Source organism: Rutidosis leptorrhynchoides, chromosome 8, assembly GCF_046630445.1.
Source record: "Rutidosis leptorrhynchoides isolate AG116_Rl617_1_P2 chromosome 8, CSIRO_AGI_Rlap_v1, whole genome shotgun sequence".
Taxonomy (NCBI): domain Eukaryota; kingdom Viridiplantae; phylum Streptophyta; class Magnoliopsida; order Asterales; family Asteraceae; genus Rutidosis; species Rutidosis leptorrhynchoides.
This window is the reverse complement of record NC_092340.1, coordinates 334,989,717-334,996,618: the sequence shown is the minus strand read 5'-3', so window position 1 is coordinate 334,996,618 and position 6,902 is coordinate 334,989,717.

Genomic DNA, 6,902 nt, shown 5'->3' with positions numbered 1-6,902 from the left:
GTGGTCAGATTTATCCTAACCATGAGAAGGATTTATCTCGCACAATGGGGGGGCACCGTGCAAATTAGCTTGATAAGACTAATGAATCAAATCCCCAGAAAGGATAATCTCCTTAAAGATTAAAAATCAGCTTTTAAGACTGATATTACTCAATCCTAGAGATTGACCTTAAAGATTGAGAATTCAAACTCATGGAATTCAATGATATCTAAACTCGAGCTTGAACGAGAAAATATTTTGATCAAAATTAAAACTGATTTGTTTTCTGAAAACCCATTTTCAATGCGTTCATTACCATTGAACGTAAAATCCTGAGAATTCATCAGAATTCATTAGGTCACCTGAACCAAATCGGGTGTCAACCGTAAGAACGGTGCTTGCATAGCATGGTCGGAGACAGGACCTTGTGCCAGACCGAAAAATCATAGGATGATCTTTACTATTGCTCCTACCAAGGATATTACTAGCATCCGACACGTTAAAAGACCATAACCAAAAGCATGTCATTAGACATTGCCTTAACAGTTTCTTGTTCATCGCTTTCCTTTACAACCGGACGGTAGTTTGCCGAAAGGTAATATACGGAACAAGTAAACTGGATGTGTGCTTTCCGATACCGGGATAGCAGTGGATTACACGAGCCTAAAAGTTTTAGCCAAAATAATGATCCACAAATATATTTTGCAACACCAATGATGGATCAAATCAGAAAACTTGTCTAGGGTAAAATCTAGCTTGAATTTTCAAAAGATCAAATGTTTTCATAAAGATCCAATTTCCTTAAAGGATCTAAATTTTTATAGTCATGTGGGACTGTAAACCGCCTTTCAAATGTGCACTTTGCTTTGGAAACCGAAAGTAAATCGGCTATTTGATTGCCAGTGTCGTTGACCTAAACCCGAGGCAACTATAAAAGACACACCCACCTTTAACCACATCGTTACTACCATTATTTATACCGCCGTATTGAAGTCACTGATCTACAAAGTGTGAAGAATAAAGAAGTGATTCAAGTGTTTTTCAAGACTATATTGCTTGAGGACAAGAAACGCTCAAGTGTGGGGATATTGATAAGGCTAAAAAGGAACATATATTTCATAGCATTATTCCCCAAGAAAGACAAGATTTTAGTTGCAATTGTTCCATTTTCGAGTAATATTCGTTTATTTTAAATAAGTGCGAAGGCAAAAGGCGAAAACGACGAATTGAAGACAAAAAGGTCCAAAAGGCTCAAATGTACAAGATACAATTCAAAAGGTTCAATTTATTGAGGAAGAACGTCTAAAAATGACAAGAGTACAAATTACAAAACGCAAAGTACACGATATAAAATTGTACGAAAAGGCGTTCGAAAATCCGGAACCGAGGCATGAACCAACTTTCAGCGCTCGACGCAACGGTGTAAAAATTACGAGTCAACTATGCACAAGAATAAAATATAATATTTAAATAATTCATAATAAGAATAATATTAAATAATAAAAAGTTGTTAATTGAGCATAGTTCAGGGGTCGTAAATGAAAATTCAATTTCAGAATTCGCCTATAAAAGGCAGTGTATTATCGATATAGGAGACACCCTTTTTTATCCAAAATCTATCTTTCTATATATATATCGATCCCTTTTCTATATCTAATATCAATATCTATAATTCTCTATCATAATGTTAATGTAATAAGATATAACAATAATCTTAATTTTAAGTTTAAATTATGATAATAATAAGATTTATGATAGAGATCGTTTTGATTGTGTAAGTCGAAATTCTGTCCGTGTAACGCTACGCTATTTTAATCATTGTAAGTTATGTTCAACCTTTTTATATTAATGTCTCGTAGCTAAGTTATTATTATGCTTATTTAAAACGAAGTAATCATGATGTTGGGCTAATTACTAAAATTGGGTAATTGGGCTTTGTACCATAATTGGGGTTTGGACAAAAGAACGGCACTTGTGGAAATTAGACTATGGGCTATTAATGGGCTTTATATTTGTTTAACTAAATGATAGTTTGTTAATGTTAATATAAAGATTTACAATTGGGCGTCCCTATAAATTACCATATACACTCAATCGGACACGATGGGCGGGGTATTTATATGTACGAATAATCGTTCATCTAACCGGACACGGGAATGGATTAATAGCCACTAGAATAATTAAAACAGGGGTGAAATTATGTACAAGGACACTTGGTATAATTGATAACAAAATATTAAAACCTTGGGTTACACTCAGTCGACATCCTGGTGTAATTATTAACCAAAGTATTAAAATCTTGTTACAGTTTAAGTCCCCAATTAGTTGGAATATTTGACTTCGGGTATAAGGATAATTTGACGAGGACACTCGCACTTTATATTTATGATTGATGGACTGTTATGGACAAAAACCAGACGGACATATTAAATAATCCAGGACAAAGGACAATTAACCCATGGGCATAAAACTAAAATCAACACGTCAAACATCATGATTACGGAAGTTTAAATAAGCATAATTCTTTTATTTCATATTTAATTTCCTTTATTTTATATTTAATTGCACTTTTAATTATCGTACTTTTTAATTATCGCAAGTTTATTTTATCGCACTTTTATTATTCGCAATTTCATTATCGTTATTTACTTTATGCTTTAATTTAAGTCTTGTATTTATTTTTAATATTTTACATTTGGTTTTAACTGCGACTAAAGTTTTAAAATCGACAAACCGGTCATTAAACGGTAAAAACTCCCCTTTATAATAATAATATTACTTATATATATATATTTGTATTTTTATAAAAGTAAACTAATATAGCGTTAAGCTTTGTTTAAAAAGATTCCCCGTGGAACGAACCGGACTTACTAAAAACTACACTACTGTACGATTAGGTACACTGCCTATAAGTGTTGTAGCAAGGTTTAAGTATATCCACTCGATAAATAAATAAATAACTTGTGTAAAATTGTAGCATATTTAATAGTATCTCGCACTAAAAATAATACTATTTTGTATACACCCCCTACGACATCAATCTCTCGATTCACCACCCACATAACAAGTAGGACAGATAACCGAGGGGATGTCTAAACCTCTAAAGTAAAGGTTAATTCTTGTTGGAAGCCGATCAAGAACCAACCGCCATAAAAATACATTGATCTTGATAGGAAGAAACCGGTGCCATCTTGTACATTGATTCGTTGTAGGAAGATATAACTCATCTAAAAATATTCTTGTGCTTTTAACCGAGAAATTCCCGTCTGAAGCAATATTCCAAACCCACTTATCAATCGACTCAGAAATAGAAACATTCGTAAGAAGATTCAAAAGTTGATCCAGTTGCGCACGAGTGTTAGTAGAAGGAGTCCTCGTCCAACTCCAATCCCAAGAGACACCATTCCAATGATCATTAACACTGCTATTCGGGTTCGATGCTAGACGATAAAGTCTATTGAATTTAGAGGCAAGTGTCATATCACCGAGCCAAAGATCATGCCAGAACCATGTATTACAACCATTACCAATGACACGTTTCAACGTGTCAGTCGGAATATGGTTCGAAGCTTTCAACGAGTTGAACAAAGTTACAATGTTATGCCACGCACCATTTGTTTTGCACCCGTTTCCAACTCCATAATCGACACCATGAATGGCTACCACGAGTTTAGCCCACAAAGAATCTGGATTATTAGCAATTCTCCACATCCACTTAAGAAGAAGGGCGTGATTGAATGCCTTGAGACTAGAGATTCCCAAACCACCTTTATCTCTATCCGCAAGAATCGAGTCCCACTTCACCCACGCCATCTTCTGGGTATTACAGTCGCCTCCCCAAAAGAACTTTGCTCGGATTGATTCAATAGTATTTATAACGGAAACTGGCGCACGAAATAGGGAAAAAAGATAAATACCGATGCTTCCTAGAACCGATTTGATCAAGGTCAATCTCCCCCCGATGGACAAGAGATGAGCCGACCATGAAGACAAGCGAGATCGATAATTATCAACAACTTTCGACCAACTTGAAATGCGATTCATATTTGCTCCCATTAAGAACCCAAGGAACGTGAATGGGAATGTGCCATACAAGCACCCTACACGAGAAGCCAAAGCAGACACTTGATCCTCCGAGATACCAACACCAAATAAGGAAGACTTGTTAAAGTTAATCTTAAGACCCGATTCTCTAAAGAAATTATCCAAAATTGACAACATATGCTCTAGGCTATGGGGACACCAATCGGAAATGAGAGCAACGTCATCTGCAAACATAAAGTGAGAAAGATTAAGGTTATCAAAATTAACCCCTTTTATCATATTAGCATTAATTGCATTAGCAATTTTTAAATGAAGCCCTTCCATGATGATGATGAACAAGAAGGGTGATAAAGGGTCTCCTTGTCGTAAGCCACACTTTATATCAAATTCAGATGTTGGACTTCCATTGATAAGGATCGATGTTCTCGCGGAAGAGAGACATCCATGAATCCAAGATCTCCACTTCTGGCCAAATCCCAACGTGTCAAGAAGAAAATCCAAATACCTCCAATTTACCGAATCAAACGCTTTTTCAAAATCAACTTTAAAAATCATGTGGTTTTTTCGTCGCTTCTTATACCAATCGATAATCTCACTTAACATGAGCGGTCCATCGAGAATTTGCCTGCCTCGAATGAAAGCCGTTTGTTCACTACTAATAATTCTATCAATCACATGAGACAATCTATTAGCGAGAATTTTAGCAACAATTTTATATGGAGCTCCAATAAGAGAAATCGGCCGATAATCCTTCACATTAACCGGATTACTAACTTTCGGGATCAAAGTAATGAAGGATGAGTTCGAGCCATTCGGGAACTTGCTAGTTTGCATGAAATTAGTGACAAAAGATTCAACGTCTTCCTTGAAACAATCCCAGTATTTTTAAAAAAAGAAGAACGGGAAGCCATCCGGACCAGGAGCTTTGTCTGAACCACAATCCCAGACAGCGAATTTGATCTCTTCACGAGAAAAGTCACTCTCCAAAAACAAACGATCAGAATGCGATAAGGATTTGGCACCAGCAAGATGTGCAAAATTTGTTGAGGAATGCACGGTTTGAAACTTGGATTTAAACACATTAAGAAATGTATTTTTCACTTGCAGAGGGTTGGTTATCCAGATACCATCCACCAAAACACCACGAACAAGTTGGGATTGCCGCCTCATTTTAAGCAGGTTATGAAAATATCCGGAATTCTCATCACCATGAAGAACCCAACGAGTTCTAGATTTTTGCAAAACATCTAGAGCTCTGATGTGCTCAATACTTTTCCTCTCTAAAAAAAGAGAAGCACGTCTAGCTATATCATCTGAAGAAGCTGCTCCAGAGTCCATTAAGATCTCAATTCTGTTGATATCCGAATTAAGAGAGATTAAATTCACCACATCTTGATTCCGGTTTGCAGCATTCCAAGTCTTTAACTCAGATTTTAAAAGCTTTAACTTATAGTGCAGGGGAGCAAAATTACAAGAAACAGCGTAGGATGAAATGAAGCCATCTATACCATCTCTTAGAAGCCAAGATTTGAAGAACTTGAAAGGTGTGGGACCATAATCCAAACTTTCAAAATGAAACAAGAGAGGATTATGATCTGAATACTTTTTATCAAGCACAGTAACGTGACCGTTTTGAAGAAAATTCGGACCCGTAGCAGATAAAAGAAATCTGTCTATCCGACTCATTTTAGTTCCCGGAGTATTCATCCATGTGAAAGCTCTGCCACCAATAGGGAGGTCTACCAGGCATGCACCATCAAGAAAGGAGTTGAACATACTTGCTTCTTCCTCCGAAAAAATAGAGCCAAATCGTTCCGATTCGTCACGCACAACATTAAAATCACCAAAAAGCATAAAAACTCCCTGATGAGCAACCATAAAATCACGCAAATTACACCATAGATCAGCCTTTTCACGAGAGCCTTGGGGCGCGTAGACATTAACCATGAAAAAAGAATCATCACACGAACTCCATTTACCTTGAACAATCAAATATGATCTATGAGACCAGATACGAGTCTTAACAAATTTCAAGGGGTCCCATATAGAAATGATACCCCCTGAGTGACCTTGCGACAAACTAGTCGCAAAATCGTAATTGTAATTACCCCACATGGACTTAATGCGGAAATGTTCCAACCGTTGCATTTTAGATTCTTGAAGGCCAAAAAAGTGAACATTATGCTTGAAACATATCTCTTTGACCCAATCTCGCTTGCTACGAAGCTTCGTTCCACAAATATTGAGAGATAACACATTCATTTATCAACCAAAACATCCCCCATACGATTGAGCAAATCCGTGTAATTATTATTACAAACATCGACGTTTAAACCGAGTTTCTCTCCAATGTCTGCAATGTCAGATAACTCATGTAAAACAGAGAAACCAGCAACTTCTTTCTTCCTGTTTCTTACAAAGTCAGTAGGATCACTATTTTTAAAGTTAGTAGATTGCAATGGAGATGGAATCAATGGTGGTTCATTTGAGCCAGCCCCCACAAAACCAGGAGGATCAGTCGGGTCAGATGTGTTACTCGAACTAGCTGGAGATACAGAAGGTTCCAAAGGTGTATTGAAAACCACTTCATTTGTTTTGGTATTCACATCGTTATCCACAGATGGAAACACCTTAGTTTCATTAACACATGTTTCATGAACCTGATCATTTTCTAGACCATCCCCATTGACAGATTCTTCATGATCTAGACCCAATTGGACACCATCCGACTGATCAGAAGAGTAATCTTCCAAAATGGTTGCATTCCAAATAGCAACTTCTTGAATATGAACTGGAAACAAGGTCCCACGGATACGAACCATTGTGTCGATAGATACAGTATTCAAAGATTTAGTAGAGACGCACATCCGACCACTACT